Source organism: Capra hircus, chromosome 10, assembly GCF_001704415.2.
Source record: "Capra hircus breed San Clemente chromosome 10, ASM170441v1, whole genome shotgun sequence".
Classification (NCBI taxonomy): Eukaryota; Metazoa; Chordata; class Mammalia; order Artiodactyla; family Bovidae; genus Capra; species Capra hircus.
Genome location: NC_030817.1, coordinates 82,717,441 through 82,733,508, shown reverse-complemented (window position 1 = coordinate 82,733,508; position 16,068 = coordinate 82,717,441). Strand labels below are relative to the sequence as shown.

At 41.2% G+C, this 16,068-nt stretch overlaps 1 protein-coding gene across 2 annotated transcripts in view; it reads left to right on the top strand.

The window, feature by feature from the left end:
* The window catches only part of THSD4 (thrombospondin type 1 domain containing 4), a 665,429-nt gene that overhangs the window by 552,471 nt on the left and 96,890 nt on the right, over positions 1-16,068 (top strand). The window lies entirely within an intron of this gene.

The following is a 16,068-nucleotide window of genomic DNA, read 5'->3' as shown; positions in this document are numbered from 1 at the left end:
GGGGCAATATCATCAATACTGGGAGACCATTTTCAACCCATCTTCCCACAAATGGAGATGTTTGTTGAGTCTTCCTTCTGGGTTTCTGGCTGATTTTATGCTAAGCAAATCAGGTCCTGCAAGTTAATTTTTAGCAATTCTAATTCATGTAAACATGGACTAATCAGTTAACAAAATAGTATAAGGAAAGCAATTTTGCAATATACATTTATATTCTTTAATTAATTATGTAACAGGAATTTAAATAGCACAGACTATGTGCCAGACATTATTCTTGGTGCTTTACAGGTATTAATTCATTGAACCCTCTCAAAGCCCCAGGGGATAGGAGCTATTTATTCCCCTCCTCATTTCATACACAAGAGGACAGGCACAGGACATTAGTGTAATTTGACAAAGTCACAGCAAGGAAGAGGTGTAGTTGGTATTCGAATCCAGGCAGTCTGTCTCCAAGCATCTACCAAGTAATAATACCTATGAGCAATTTTGGTCCACCAGGCAGTATTCAATGGCCGCAACAACTGAGAGAGCATGAATTTTACAAATTTCAAATACCACGATCACCCCAGAAGATAACTCCAAACCAGAGACCTCCAGATACTGCAGCTTGTCCTTCTCCACCACGGCAAATGCATCTAAAATTAGCTTCCTTTGGTTTTATTGGTGGGAGGAGGGAGGGATGGCAAAGGGGACTCGGAAATAAATCCAACTAAAGTGGGAAAACTGTTACATTTGCTCTGGCAAACCCAGAACCCCCAAAGTAGCAATAAGCCTAGGTTCCCCGTGAGCGGTTTGTTGCATTATTTTTCTTTGTAAAAAAAATAGTCTTTTTGTCTCCTTTCTTTCATACTATTAAAAGAACAAATCTTCATAAATATTCTGTTCCTAGAATGGAAAACGTTCTTCAAGGGGTTATTTTAAGTGTGATTGTGTTCAAATGTACCAACAAACAATGCCACTTTTTGTGAGCTTTGTGTAGTTTTTAGTACTTTCCCTGAATCAAATTAGTTCTAACCAGTAAGTGATTTTTAAGCTGTGCCTTCTGAAGTTAAAATAGATAACCTGGGAGAATATCCGCCAGCTGTCTGAATGGAAGCTACTCTCAGAGTCCCAGTGTTTTCATCTAGAATCTTGCTTTTATAAGTATTCATGAGAAGCCATAGGATAACAAATATTCAGGACCCCACAGAGCCCCTGGGACTTGTTAGCAGTTGACAAATGTTCAGTCTATTTCTTTTGTCTCAGAGAGCTTGTCAGTATGTCCAAGCTTCATGGAAACAAATTCCGTGAAAGTGAAAGCCGCTCAGTCATCTCCGACTCTCTGCAACCCCGTGGACCTTACAGTCCATGGAATTCTCCAGGCCAGAATCCTGGAGTGGGTAGCCTTTCCCTTTCTTCACCAGCTGAGCCACAAGAGAAGCCCAAGAATACTGGAGTGGGTAGCCTATCCCTTCTCCAGGAGATCTTCCTGACCGAGGAATCGAACCTGGGTCTCCTGCATTGCAGGTGGATTCTTTGCCAACTGAGCCACAGTAATTCCCTAAAAAAGATGAAGAGGAGGCAGAGGAGGATGTGGGTACCCAGAATCAGTGGAAGGGTGGTTCAGAAAATCAAGTACCACTTCCTACAGCCAGTGACCAGTGGGGTGTGTGAGAAATCCAGCCCATGGCAGGGTTGCATGATGCCACATGGGCAGAGTGGGAGAGCAGAGAGAGAGAAAAGCAGATGGGAGTGAAAGAAGTTTCCAGAGGTGGTGAACAGGGGGCTGTGTTTACGGTACTTAAGCATCACTTAGGACACAGCTGCATCACTCAAGAGGCTCTTTCACTTTCTTCTTTCCTTTTTATTGAGATTTAATTTGCCTTCCGTAAAATTAATTCTTTTAAAGTGCACAATGGATGGGATGGTCTTTTTCTCATCACAGGTGTTCTCTTAATCTATTCCACTTATTCTACTAAATTTCCTGTTCTGTGAAGTCTGTATATTTTAAAAGTTAAATTGTATCCAATTGTTTGAGATTATGTGTAAGCTATTAGAGCACAGGTCTGTCTAGCTATTTTTGAATTTTTCAAAGATTATAGTTCACAATTCACATTTTCAAACATTGAAACATCTTTCAAAGAGTTATATGGTAAGGTTCTCCACAATTTTCCGAGTAATGATGTTTTGTTTTGTTTTGTTTTGTTGTTTTGTTTTGTGACTTCTACCTGTGTAAACTGTGTTTTGTACAAAAATTTGACTTGATGCACAAAATTGAGTAGGCTGTCTGCATACATTTGTTCTGCAGAGGAGGCAACTTAGAGGAAAGGAATAGACCAGATGCTTTGAAAAATTGCACAACTTTAACAAGCTTTTTTTAGTTGCCCTATTGTTTTTCTGAATAGCCTGTAGTTATTTGTAATAAAAATCAGACATGCCTTGTGAAATACTTGGAATTTTTTAAATGACTAACTCTCCCAACTTGATAGAGATAGAAACTAGACTTCCATGAAAACAGAAGGACCTGCATTATTCGTGCTGAAGAAGATGGTTTAATCACCTCGTTTTTAAAGGGTTTTTGAAAATCCACAATATTTAAATGACTTACTCTAAGCTGTTTGCTTAGTTAATAGTAGTAATTGTACTGTATGTATAGTACTTTAGTCATCAAGTGTTTTTCCATGTATGGTCTTCTGACTTTTAAAACTGGACATTCTTTACTTTGCTTGCTTCACAAAAGATGAAGGTATAGTTATTGAATTATTATTGAATTGCAATGTGAAAGGTGAAATTTAAAACTCAAAAACTTTGGAGAAATGTCTATTCAAGTCTTCTGCCTATTTTTCAATCAGGTCTTTTGGTTATATTGAGTTGTATGAGCTAGTAATATACTTTGGATATTAATCCCATATTGATCATATCATTTGCAAATATTTTTATTCGGTTGTCTTTTTGTTTCCTTGATGGTTTTCTTTGCTGTGCAAAAGCTTTTATGTTTAATTAGGTCCCATTTGTTTATTATCGTGTTTGTTTCTTTTGCCTTAGGAGACAGATTCAAAAAATATTACTAGCATTTGTGTCAGAGTGTTCTGCCTATGTTTTCTTTTAGGAGTTTTATGGTTCCCGGTCTTAAAGGTCTTTAATCCATTTTGAGTTTACTTTTGCATATGGTGTGAGAAAATATTCTAGTTTCATTCTTTTACATAGTTGTCTTTTTGAAGAGACTGTCTTTTCCACCATTGTATATTCTTGTCTCCTTTGCCATGGACTTTGTTGTTGCTGTTCAGCCGCTAAGTAGAGTCCGACTCTTTGTGACCCTGTGGACTGCGGCAAGCCAGGCTTCCCTGTCCTTCTATATCTCCTAGAGTTTGTTCAGACTTATGTCCGTTGAATCAGTGATGCCATCCAACCATCTCATCCTTTGTCGTGCCCTTCTCTTCCTGTTTTCAATTTTTCCCAGCATCAGAGTCTTTTCCAATGAGTCAGCTCTTCGCATCAGCTGGCCAAAGAATTAGAGCTTCAGCTTCAGCATCAGTCCTTCCAGTGATTATTGAGGGTTGGTTGCCGTTAGGATTGACTGGTTTGATCTGATTGCTGCCCAAGGGACTGTCAACATCTTCTCCAGCCCCACAATTTGAAAGCATCAATTCTTCGGTCCTCAGCCTTCTTTATGGTCCAATTCACATCTGTACATGACTACTGGAAAAACCATAGCTTTGACTAGACAGACCTTTGTTGACAAAGTGATGTCTCTGCTTTTTAATACACTGTCGAGGTTTGTCATAGCTTTTCTTCCAAGGACAAGCATCTTTTAACTTCACAGCTGCAGTCACCATCCGCAGTGATTTTGGATCCCAAGAAAACAAAGTCTGTCACTCTTTCCCATATTTTCCCCCATGTATTTGCCATGAAGTGATGGGACTGGATCTCATGATCTTTGTATTTTAAATGTCGAGTTTTAAGCCAGCATTTTCACTCTCCTCTTTCACTTTCATCAAGAGATGGCCTCTTTAGTTCCTCTTCACTTTCTGCCGTTAGTGTGGTGTCATCTTCATATCTGAGCTTATTGATATTTCTCCTGGCAGTCTTGATTCCAGTTTGAGCTTCATCCAGCTTGGCATTTCACATGATGTACTCTGCATATAAGTTAAATAAGCAGGGTGACAATATACAGCCTTGACATACTCCATTCCCAATTTTTGAACCAGTCCATTGTTCCATATCCAGTTCTAACTGTTGCTTCTTGGCCTGCATACAGGTTTCTCAGGACGCAAGTAAGGTGATCTGGTATTCCCATCTCTTTAAGAATTTTCCACAGCTTGTTTGATCCACACAGTCAAAGGCTTTAGTAGTCAGTGAAGTAGATGTTTTTCTGGAATTCCCTTGCTTTTTCTATGATCCAATGATGCTGGCACTTTGATCTGTGGTTCCTGTATTTAGAAAAATACAGCTTGTGCATCTGGAATTTCTTGGCTCATGTACTGTTGAAGCCTAGCTTGAAGGATTCTGAACATTACCTTGCTAGCTTGTGAAATGAGTGCAATTGTGCAGTCATTTGAACATTCCTTGGCATTGCCTTTCTTTGGGATTGCAATGAAATTGACATTTTCCAGTCCAGTGGCCACTGCTGAGTTTTCCAAATTTGCTGGCATATTGAGTGCAGCACTTTCAAAAGCACCATCTTTTAGGATCTGAAATAGCTCAACTGGAATTCCATCACCTCCACAACCTTGTTTGGAGTGATGCTTTCTAAGGCCCACCTGACTTTGCATTCCAGGATGTCTGGCTCTAGGTGAGTGATCACACCATCATGTTTATCTGGGTCATGAAGATCTTTCATGTATAGTTCTTCTGTGTATTCTTGCCACCTCTTTTTAATATCTTCTGCTTCTGTTAGGTCTAAACCGTTTCTGTCCTTTATTGTGCCCATCTTTGCTTGAAATGTTCCCTTGGTATCTTGAGGAGATCTCTAGTCTTTCCCATTCTTTTGTTTTTGTCGATTTCTTTGCGTTGTTCACTTAAGAAGGCTTTCTTATCTCTCCTTGCTGTTTTTTGGAACTCTGCATTCAGATGGATATATCTTTCCTTTTCTCCTTTGTCTTTTGCTTCTTTTCTTTTCTCAGCTAATTGTAAGTCCTTCTCAGACAACCATTTTGCCTTTTTGCATTTCTTTTTCTTGGGGATGGTTTTGATCACCACCTCCTATATAATGTTACGAACCTCTGTCCATAGTTCTTTAGGCACTCTATCAGATAATCCCTTGAATCTATTTGTCACTTCCACTGTATAATTATAAGGGATTTGATTTAGGTCATAACTGAGTGGCCTAGTGGTTTTCCCTACTTTCCTCAGTTATAGAGAAAAAACAAGTGGTTGCCAGTGGCGAGAAGGAAGGGGAAGGGCCAAGATAGGGGTATGGGATCAAGAGATACAAACTACTATGTATAAAATAAGTAAGAAACAAGGATGTATTATACAGCACAGGGAATATAGCCAGTATTTTATGGTAATTTTATATGGAGTATAGTCATAAAAATATTAAATCACTATTGAACATTTAGAACTTATGTAATGTTGTAAATCAACTATATTTCAATTTTAAAAAATTGAAAATATCACAAAAGGGATTTCCCTGGCAGTCCAGTGATTAAGATATCGTGCTCCTATTGCAGGGGATATGGGTTTGATCCCTGATCAGAGAATTAAGCTTCTGTATGCTTCATGGTATAGCCAAAAAACTTCACAGAAGAAAGAGTCTTATATATCAAAAACTTTGGTTAATATGTAAATAGTAATGGTACATTCAACCTGACTGAGTTTATGGCTAATGTTGGTTTGATCATCAAGAACTGGACCTGTTAGACTCAGATTCTGAAAGCCTGCATTCTGGCCCTGTTCGTGCCATAACTTGCAAGGGGTATAGACCCATGTGCAGCTGGGAGTACAGGCCAGCTCAGCATCTCAAGATGCTTACTATTTCTCTGAACAAAGCTGGAGGAATCATAACCTTTGATGACACACAGGAGATAGGATGTTTATCTGTCTTATTTTAGGTTGGAAACCAATGAAGTTCTACAGAATTGAGCTCCACTTTGCAGTGTTTATTTGAATTTTTCATATGCTCCAAAATATAAACTAGCTGGTGGATTACAGATTCCTAGATCTTGGGTTTTTTTTACATGAAAACTACTTTAGAACCAATGTATCTTGTAAGCTATGTAGTCTCCTTTTCCACTTGAGTTATTCTGAACCCTGCTCTTTGGAAATAAAAACTTAAATATAATTTTATTAAAATGATTGACATTTTATATTACTTGCCTCTTCCTTAATAAGATGTTGTGAAATTATTTTAGCTGAAATATCAAAGTTTGGCATAGTTCAGCCAGCTCAGTTTACTAATGTCATTATGTAACAGTTAAGAAATCAGACATAAAAGCATACCAAGCAAAAATTGATTCTACAGGACATGTTCTATCTGCCAACATCTTACATTGTCTTAGAGTCTTAGAAGGGATTTTTTGAAGATTTATAAGCTTTTAAAAATAAACTGCCAGTATCTTTACTTTTAAGCATGTTTTCTTTAAAGTTTTAAAACAGTGAAAGTAGGGGTCAGCAAAAAAACGTCAAGCATCATGGATCATCTGTAACTTGCACACCTTTATTTAATTTATTAGTTAAGCAGCTTTCAACGTGGGAAAGACTAGAGTATGTAAATAATGTGATACATCGTCTTTGTATGACACCTATGTCAGCTTTATATGACAGTTAACCTCAAAGATTTACTCATATACATACATTGTAAAAGTTTTGAATAATAAACATAGTATAGGGCAAAAAGATGAAATTCCTTCTCCATGCCAATCTCACACTTGATCCACTGGTTTCAAGTGTAAAGACGGAGATGAAGGACCACTCTTAACAGCTCAGTATATACCCTCCAGTCCTCTGTGGAAGTGCAAATAAATATGTATTTTCTAAAATTGATATTATATATGCTTTCTTCAATTTGCTTCTTTATTTTAATGTTATATCATGATATCTTTTCTTATGAATACATATAAAGCTAATTCATTATATTTTTAATGAAGAGCATCCCATACAATAGGTGCAACTTAATTTATTTCAGAATTTTCCTACTGAGGGATGTTTAGACTATCTCCAGCTCTAATATTGCAAATCATGCTTTCGATTTGTGGTTCAAGATGACAGACTGAGTGCATGAGTTTTTTTCCCCTCCTCCCAAGATTTTTCAAAATGACAGTAAAGGAATAAGAGAGGGTGTAACCTATAACCACCAAAAAAGTGGGTGGCGGGAGGGCCTCTATTACATGATTTTAACAAATTTCTGGAACAGAGTCTTAAAAGTAAGCGGAAGGGAGTTCACTAACAGAGCAGAGGAGGTCACAGCCTAGGGAACAGAGGGAACTGTGATGGGGGGCAGGGTGCTGACCTGCATGCAGAGCCCCATGAGCCTGTGAATCTGGGAGACAGCAAGTAAAATGAAGGGTGGGAGGGGAGAATAGGGTGGCAAAACAAGCAAATAGTGAAAAACCCTGATATGTGAACAGGCATGCCAGCACACACACATCCAAAAGGGTATGGGCAGGAAACTTGGTGCCCCAAGACCTCAGTATTCATTCTGGAATGAGAAGAGGGGCTGCTTAGGGACTGGTGGCCCATCTCCTAGAACGTGGCCTATTAACAAGCTTGGCCAATGTGTACAGAGTTCTCAGGCAGCCTTCCCACTGCTTTTGTCTTTAATATCAATGGATAATTGAAAATAACATAAATGGACACTTTTTTAAACCCCATAGCATGAAAATCTAAGATAAATATCTGAAAAAGATGTTTTAGAAGAAAACAGCAAATTTTTGGAGAAGAAAATTGAAGAAAGCTTCTCTAACATGTAATGCTTTCATGGATATCCTAATATATGTATCATTTCATATTATATAAATATTTCTGTAGAATAGACCCCTACTACTGCTAAGTCACTTCAGTCATGTCCGACTCTGTGCGACCCCAGAGATGACAGCCCACCAGGCTTCCCCGTCCCTGGGATTCTCCAGGCAAGAACACTGGAGTGGTTTGCCATTTCCTTCTCCAATGCATGAAAGTGAAAAGTGAAAGTGAAGTCGCTCAGTTGTGTCCAACCCTCAGCGACCCCATGGACTGCAGCCTTCCAGGCTCCTCCGTCCATGGGATTTTCCAGGCAAGAGTACTGGAGTGGGGTGCCATCGCCTTCTCCAAGAATAGACCCCTAGAAATAGAATATATAGATCAAATGGAATGAACACTTAAAACTGTGAATGAGAAAGCAATATTCCTCTCCAGATTTACTTGTATTAAGTTGTACCCCCACCGAAAGTTCATGAAAGAACCCTTTCTCTACATCTTTACCAACACTGAATATTGTGAACGTACTTAATTTTTAGGGTTTCCCTGATGACTCAGTGGTAAAGAATCCACCTGCAATGCAGGAGACATGGATTCGATCCCTGGGTCAAGAAGATCCCCTGGAGAAGGCAGTGGCAACCCACTGCAGTATTCTTGCTTGGGAAATCTCATGAATGGAAGAGCATGGGTGGGCTACAGTCCATGGAGTTGCAAAGAGTCGGACACAACTTAGTGACTAAACAACACTCGACTTTTAGTATATATTTTTAATTTCCTTTCCCTGACCACTCATTTTTGATATTTGTACTCTGATGGATTTGCTATGAATTGTGTTTGTGGTTTTCTTGCTGATTTTAAGAATTCATGTATGTTATGAGTAATAACCATTCTCTTCATGTATGTTTATTAGTCTTTATCTTGTGTTTCAACTCTGTGTGTGGTATCAGTTGTTGTTGTTGTTCGGTCACTAAGTCCTGTCCAACTATTTGCAGCCCCAGGACTGCAGCATGCCAGGCTTCCCTGTCCTTCACCATCTTCCGGAGCTTGCTCAAACTCATGTCCATTGAGTCGGTGATGCCATCCAACCATCTCATCCTCTGTCATCCCCTTCTCCTCCTGTCTCCAATCTCTCCCAGCATCAGGGTCTTTTCTAATGAGTCAGCTCTTCGAATCAGGTGGCCAAAGTATTGGAGCTTCAACTTTAGCATCAGTCCTTCCAATAAATATTCAGGATTGATTTCCTTTAGGGTTGACTGGTTTGATCTCCTTGCTATCCAAGGGACTCTCAAGAGTCTTCTCCAACACCACAGTTCAAAAGCATCAGTTCTTCAGCGCTCAGCCTTCTTTATGGTCCAACTCTCACATCCATACATGACCACTGGAAAAAACCATACCTTTGACTAGACAGGCCTTTGTTAGCAAAGTAATGTCTCTGCTTTTGAATATGCTTTCTAGGTTGGTCGTAACTTTCCTTCCAAGGAGTAAGCGTCTTTTAATTTCATGGCTGCAATCACCATCTGCAGTGATTTTGGAGCCCCCAAAAATAAAGTCTGACCCTGTTTCCACTGTTTCCCCATCTATTTGCCATGAAGTGATGGGATCAGATGCCATGATCTTCATTTTCTGAATGTTGAGCTTTAAGCCAACTTTTTCACTCTCCTCTTTCACTTTCATCAAGAGGCTTTTTAGTTCCTCTTCACTTTCTGCCATAAGGGTGGTGTCATCTGCGTATCTGAGGTTATTGAAATTTCTCCCGGCAATCTTGATTCCAGCTTGTGCTTCTTCCAGTCCAGCGTTTCTCATGATGTACTCTGCATAGAAGTTAAATAAGCAGGGTGACAATATACAGCCTTGACACACTCCTTTTCCTATTTGGAAACAGTCTGTTGTTCCATGTCCAGTCCTAACTGTTGCTTCCTGATCTGCATATAGGTTTCTCAAGAGGCAGGTCAGGTGGTCTGGTATTCCCATCTCTTGAAGAATTTTCCAGAGTTTATTGTGATCCACACAGCCAAAGGCTTTGGTGTAGTCAATAAAGCAGAAATTGATGTTTTTCTGGAACTCTTCTTTTTTCGATGATCAAGCAGATGTTGGCAATTTGATCTCTGGTTCCTCTGCCTTTTCTAAAACCAGCTTGAACATCTGGAATTTCACGGTTCATGTATTGGTGAAGCCTGGCTTGGAGAATTTTGAGCATTGCTTTACCAGCATGTGAGATGAGTGCAACTGTGCAGTAGTTTGAGCATTCTTTGGCATTGCCTTTCTTTGGGACTGGAATGAAAACTGACCTTTTCCAGTCCTGTGGCCACTACTGAGTTTTCCAAATTTGCTGGCATATTGAGTGCAGCACTTTCACAGCATCATCTTCCAGGATTTGAAATAGCTCAACTGGAATTCCATCACCTCCACTGGCTTTGTTCGTAGTGATGCTTTCTAAGGCCCACTTGACTTCACATTCCAGGATGTCTGGCTCTAGGTGAGTGACCACACCATCATGATTATCTTGGTCATGAAGATCTTTTTTGCACAGTTCTTCTGTGTATTCTTGCCATCTCTTCTTAATATCTTCTGCTTTATGGAGGACTTCTTTATCATGTTTTGACAATAAGAATGTGTCTAACAGATGTTTGCTAAAGATTCTGATGGTTACCTCTTATCACAGTAAGAATTTTCTTTAAATAACTAACTTTTAAGGACTTACATTGTAACTTGCCCTGTTTTGTGTGTGTGTGTGTGTGTGTGTTTTTCTACAGTGTCTGTAGACACTGTACAGGATCTCTTTGCAACCCCATGGACTGTAGCACACCAGGCTCCTCTCTCCATGGAATTCTCTAGGCAAGAACATTAGGAGAGCCATGCCCTCCTCCAAAGGATCTTCCTGAACCAGGGATCAAACTTGGGTCTCCTGCATTGCAGGCAGATTCTTTACTGTCTATGCCACAAGGGATATCTTGTCAATTTATATTTATAAGTTAATGAATATTTGCTTATTATAGATACATTGTGAGTCCTTGGTGGCTCAGATGGTAAAGAATCTGGCTGCAGTGCCTGGGACCCAGGTTTGATCCCTGCGTTGGGAAGATCCCCTGGAGGAAGGCATGGCAACCCACTCCAATATTCTTGCCTGGAGAATTCTGTGGACAGAAGAGCCTGGTAGGCTACAGTCCATAGGATTGCAAAGAACATGACTGAAGCAACTTTGCTCATGGACAAGCGGTGACAGAGAGTAGATACAAAACCACTATCTCTTTGTTGTTGTTGTTCAGTTGCTAAGTTGTGTCCAACTCTTTGCAACCCCATAAACTGTAGCATGCCCAGCTTCCCTGTCCTTCACTATCTCCTCGGGTTTGCCCAAACTCACGTTCACTGAGTTGATAATGCCATCCAGCTATCTCATCCTCTCTTGTCTGCTTCTCCTCCTCTCCTACCCTCAGTTTTTCCCAGCATCAGGGTCTTTTCCACTGAGTCCATTCTTTGTATCAGGTGGCAAAAATATTGGAGCTTCAGCTTCAGCAGCAGTCCTTCCAGTGAACATTCAGAGTTGAGTTTCCTTCGGATTGGCTGACTTGATCTCCTTGCTGTCCAAGCGACCCTCAAGGTTCTTCTCCAGCACCACAGTTCGAAAGCATCAACTTTTCAGTGCTCAGCCTTCTTTATGGTCCTATTCTCACATCCATACATGACTACTGGAAAAACCATAGCTTTGACTATATGGACTTTTGTCCCCAAAGTGATGTCTCTGCTTTTTAATATGCTGGCTAGGTTTGACATAGCTTTTCTTCCAAGGAGCAAGTGGCTTTCAATTTCATGGCTGCATTTACCATCTGCATGATTTTGGAGCCCAAGAAAATAAAATGCCACTATTTCCACTTTTCCCTTATCTGTCTCTTAGAGTTATGTAAGGATTCAATAGGATAGTAAACATAAAACATCCGGCATGGCAAGAGCTTAATTCATGTTTTCCCCTAATTCATATTTTCCCTTCCTTATCCCAAGGTTCTAGTATTTATCAATGACTGCTTAATAAAACTCTTCTTTTTCTTGTAACAGCTAAATAGAAAACAGTCTTCTCTTTCACCCACTGCCTGAAGCCTCTAGGATTATGTTGACTCAAGTGCAAAAATTTGTACCTTTCTTCTTAGACGTCAAAAGCCTACCTGATTTAACTTAATCGCTCCAGTTGAGTGTCCTTCTGCCCTCCCCATCAGCTGTCTCTCTAGGAGTAATTCCTTCTTCCCAACAGAACGAAAACAGGAACACCAGTGAACATGTGTGTTCAGCATCTCCCCTGTGATTATCTCATTCTAATCAGAAAATGATTTCTGTTAAGCCCACAGACAATAGAAAGCAAACATGGTTACCAAGGGGAGAACGGGAAGGGATAAGCGTATACTCACTGCTGTATATGAAATAAACAATAGGGACTTACTGTATAGCACAGGGAACTATAGTCAGTATTTTGTAGCAACCTATAAGGGAAAAGGGCTTCCCCAGTGGCTCAGATGCTAAAGAATCTGCCTGCAATGTGGGAGACCTGGGTTCAATCCCTGGATGATGAAAATCCCCTGGAGAAGGAAATGGCAACCCCCTCTAGTATTCTTGCCTGGAGAATTCCATGGATGGAGGAGCCTGGTGGGCTACATGGGGTTGCAAAGAGCTGGACATGACTGAGCAACTTTCACTTTCACTATAAGGGAAAAGGCTCTGGAAAAGAATATATATATATATATATATGTATATATATGTGTGTGTGTGTATATATAACTGAATCACTTTGCTATATACCTGAAACTAACACAACCTTGTAAATCAACTATACTCCAATCAAAGGAAGAGAAAATGGTTTCTTTGCTGGATAAACTTAGAATCACGCATTTACTCCTTGAACCTCCACCTTAGACTGCATCCAGTGCTTCGAGTGACGTTTCTCTGCTCTTGTTCTGTGTCACCCTTTTTTTCTTTTTTTTTTGGCCACACCTCATGGTATGTGATAACCTAGCTCCCCACCAGGGATCAAGCCCACAGCCCCTGCATTGGAAGCACAGAGTCTTAACCACTGGGCCACCAGGGAAGTCCCTGTCATCTCCAGTTCTTGACTTTGTCTTCCATTCAGTTCAGCCTTGGACTGGAATTGCCCTTTGCAGAGCTACCATTTCTGACTGGGCTGCTTTTGGACAAGTTTGTTAATGTTTCTGATATTCCATTTCCTCACAAGTAAAATAAAGAAACAGGTCCAAATGGGATGTATGTAAAATACCCAGCATCTTAGAGGCACTTGGTAACTGTTAGTTTTTTCATCTCCCTAAGTTAGTGGTTCTCACTCTGGCTGCACACTGGAGTCACAGGAGGTATAGATTTGAGGTCTGTTTGAAATATGTCAGTGCCTTGTTCTCACCTGCATATCTAGTAGATCTGGGGCACAACGTGGGTATTAGGATTTTTAAGCTCCTACATGATTCCAGTGTCCTTTCAGGGTAAAGGACATGTCCCCATCCAGTGGGTCTCAACTGGGGGACTAGGTTGCTCCCACCCCCATCCAGTGGGTCTCAACTGGGGGACCAGGTTGCTCCCACCCCCATCCCCATACATGTGGTAATATCTGGAGACATATTTTTTTGGCTGTGCTGGGTCTTTGTTGTTGCATGTGGGTTTCTTTAGTTGCAGAGAGCTGGGGCTACCCTCTGACTGCAGTGCGTGGCTTCTCATTGTGGTGGCTTCTCTTGTTGCGGAGCACAGGCTCTAAGGCGTGCAGGCTTCCGTAGCTGCTGCAGCACCTGGGCTCAGTAGTTGCGGCTCACAGGCTCTAGAGCATGGGCTCAGTAACTGTGGTGCATGGGCTTGGTTGCTTCACAGCATATGGGATCTTCCCAGACCCGGGATCGAACCCATGTCCCCTGCATTGCAAGGTGGATTCCTAACCACTGGACCGCCAGGGAAACCCTGGAGACGTCTTTGACTGTTACAACTTGAGTAAAGTTGGAGGTTGCTACTGACATCTGGTGAAGAGAGGCCAGGGATGCTGCCAAGCATCCCACAGTGCAAGGAGAGCCCCACAGCAAAGAATTATCCAGCCCCAAATGTCAATAGTGCTGGGATGAGAAACCCTGACCAATGTGATCCCCAAGATCCCTTTCGATCCTGAAGTTTCATGAGTCCTTTCTTACAGAATGTTGTCTTAATAGTAATAAATGTCTAAGGTGCTGTTGGAAAGACTTTCTGTCTACCATTATGTTTGCATCTGTCAGTTCACTCTGAATTCTTTGTTCCCAGCCCAAGCCCCCTCCTTCAGTTTACCTTCAATCTTTCACTCCGTCAGTTGGCTGCAGGCCCCTGGGTGACATCCCCAGCAGCAGAAATTCCAGCTTAGTGCACCTTCCTACAGTCTGCCTTTCTGGCATTTTCAGTCCTTGCTTACTTTCTTAATACACGGCAGAAGAATAAAAGGCAGATAGGTAAAAAGAAAAGCAAAGAGAGATTTTTCCTTTGGATTCTCATAGGACTTTGATCATATCTCCAGTTTGGCACTCACCGTATTATTTTATTTTAATTTATCTGTTTATATGTCTGTGTTCTCCCTGTATACTCCTTGAAGACAGACAGTCCAGACTCAGACATTCCTTCCCTGGAGTACCCTCCTGGTGCCAGCAGCTGGGACAAATCTCTTATGCTGTGCAGCCCATTTTGGGGGTCTATGCTCAGGCACCCTTAACCCACCTTAATCACGCTTATGATCACCATTATGGTGATCACACCTTACACCACCTTCATGATCTCACATATGGCAGGGGTCCCCAACCTCTGGGATCTGTTGCCTAAGAAGCTGAAGTGGAGCTGATGTGATAATAATAGAAGTAAAGTCCCCAATAAATGTAATGTGTTGGAATTATCCTAAAACAATCCCCCCGACTTTGACACCAAAGTCTTTGACTGTGTGGATTGCAACAAACTATGGAAAATTCTTAAAGAGATGGGAATACCAGACCACCTGACCTGCCTCCTGGGAAATCTGTATGCAGGTCAAGAAGCAAAAGTTAGAACCAGACATGGAACAACAGACTGGTTCCACATCGGGAAAGGAGTACATCAAGGCTGTATATTATCACCCTGCTTATTTAACTTATATGCAGAGTACATCATGCAAAATGCCAGGCTAGATGAAGCACAAGCTGGAATCAAGATTGCCGGGAGAAATATCAATAACCTCAGATATGCAGATGACACCACCCTTATGGCAGAAAGCGAAGAAGAACTAAAAAACCTCTTGATTAAAGTGAAAGAGGAGAGTGAAAAAGTTGGTTTAAAAATCAACATTCAGAAAATGAAGATCAAGGTATCTGATCCCATCACTTCAGGCAAATAGATGGGGAAACAATAGAAACAGTGAGAGACTTTATTTCTTAGGGCTCCAAAATCACTGCAGATGGTGACTGCAGCCATGAAATTAAAAGTCGCTTCCTCCTTGGAAGAAAAATTATGACCAACCTGGACAGCATATTAAAAAGCAGAGACATTACTTTGCCCACAAAGGTCTGTCTAGTCAAAGCTATGGTTTTTCCAGTAGTCATGTGTGGATGTGAGAGTTGGACTATAAAGAAAACTGAGCACTGAAGAACTGATGCTTTTGAACTGTGTTGTTGGAGAAGACTCTTCAGAGTCCCTTGGACTGCAAGGAGATCCAACCAGTCCATCCTAAAGGAGATCAGTCCTGAGTGTTCATTGGAAGGACCGATGCTGAAGCTGAAACTCCAATACTTTGGCCACCTGATGCAAAGAACTGACTCATTGGAAAAGATACTGACGCTGGGAAAGATTGAAGGCAGGAGGAGAAGGGGATGACAGAGAATGAGATGGGTGGATGGCATCACCAACTCTATGTACATAAGTTTGAGTAAGCTCTGGGAGATGATGAAGGACAGGGAAGCCTGGCGTGCTGCAGTCCATGGGGTCGCAAAGAGTCAGACACGATGAAACCAGTTCTTGGTGCCAAAAAGGTTGGAGACAGCTGGAATGGTACTGGAGTCCTATGTTACTTGTTGACTATAAGAATCCTGGGTCTGCCTCCTGCGTGTAATTCAGCACTTACAGGGGTGGTTGGCTGGGGACGGGTCCTACTAGCATCTGCATTTAGCGCCCAGGACACTGAGCTCAGCCTGGTGGAGGGACCTGCCGAGGGAAACAGTTTGTGAGTGGTGG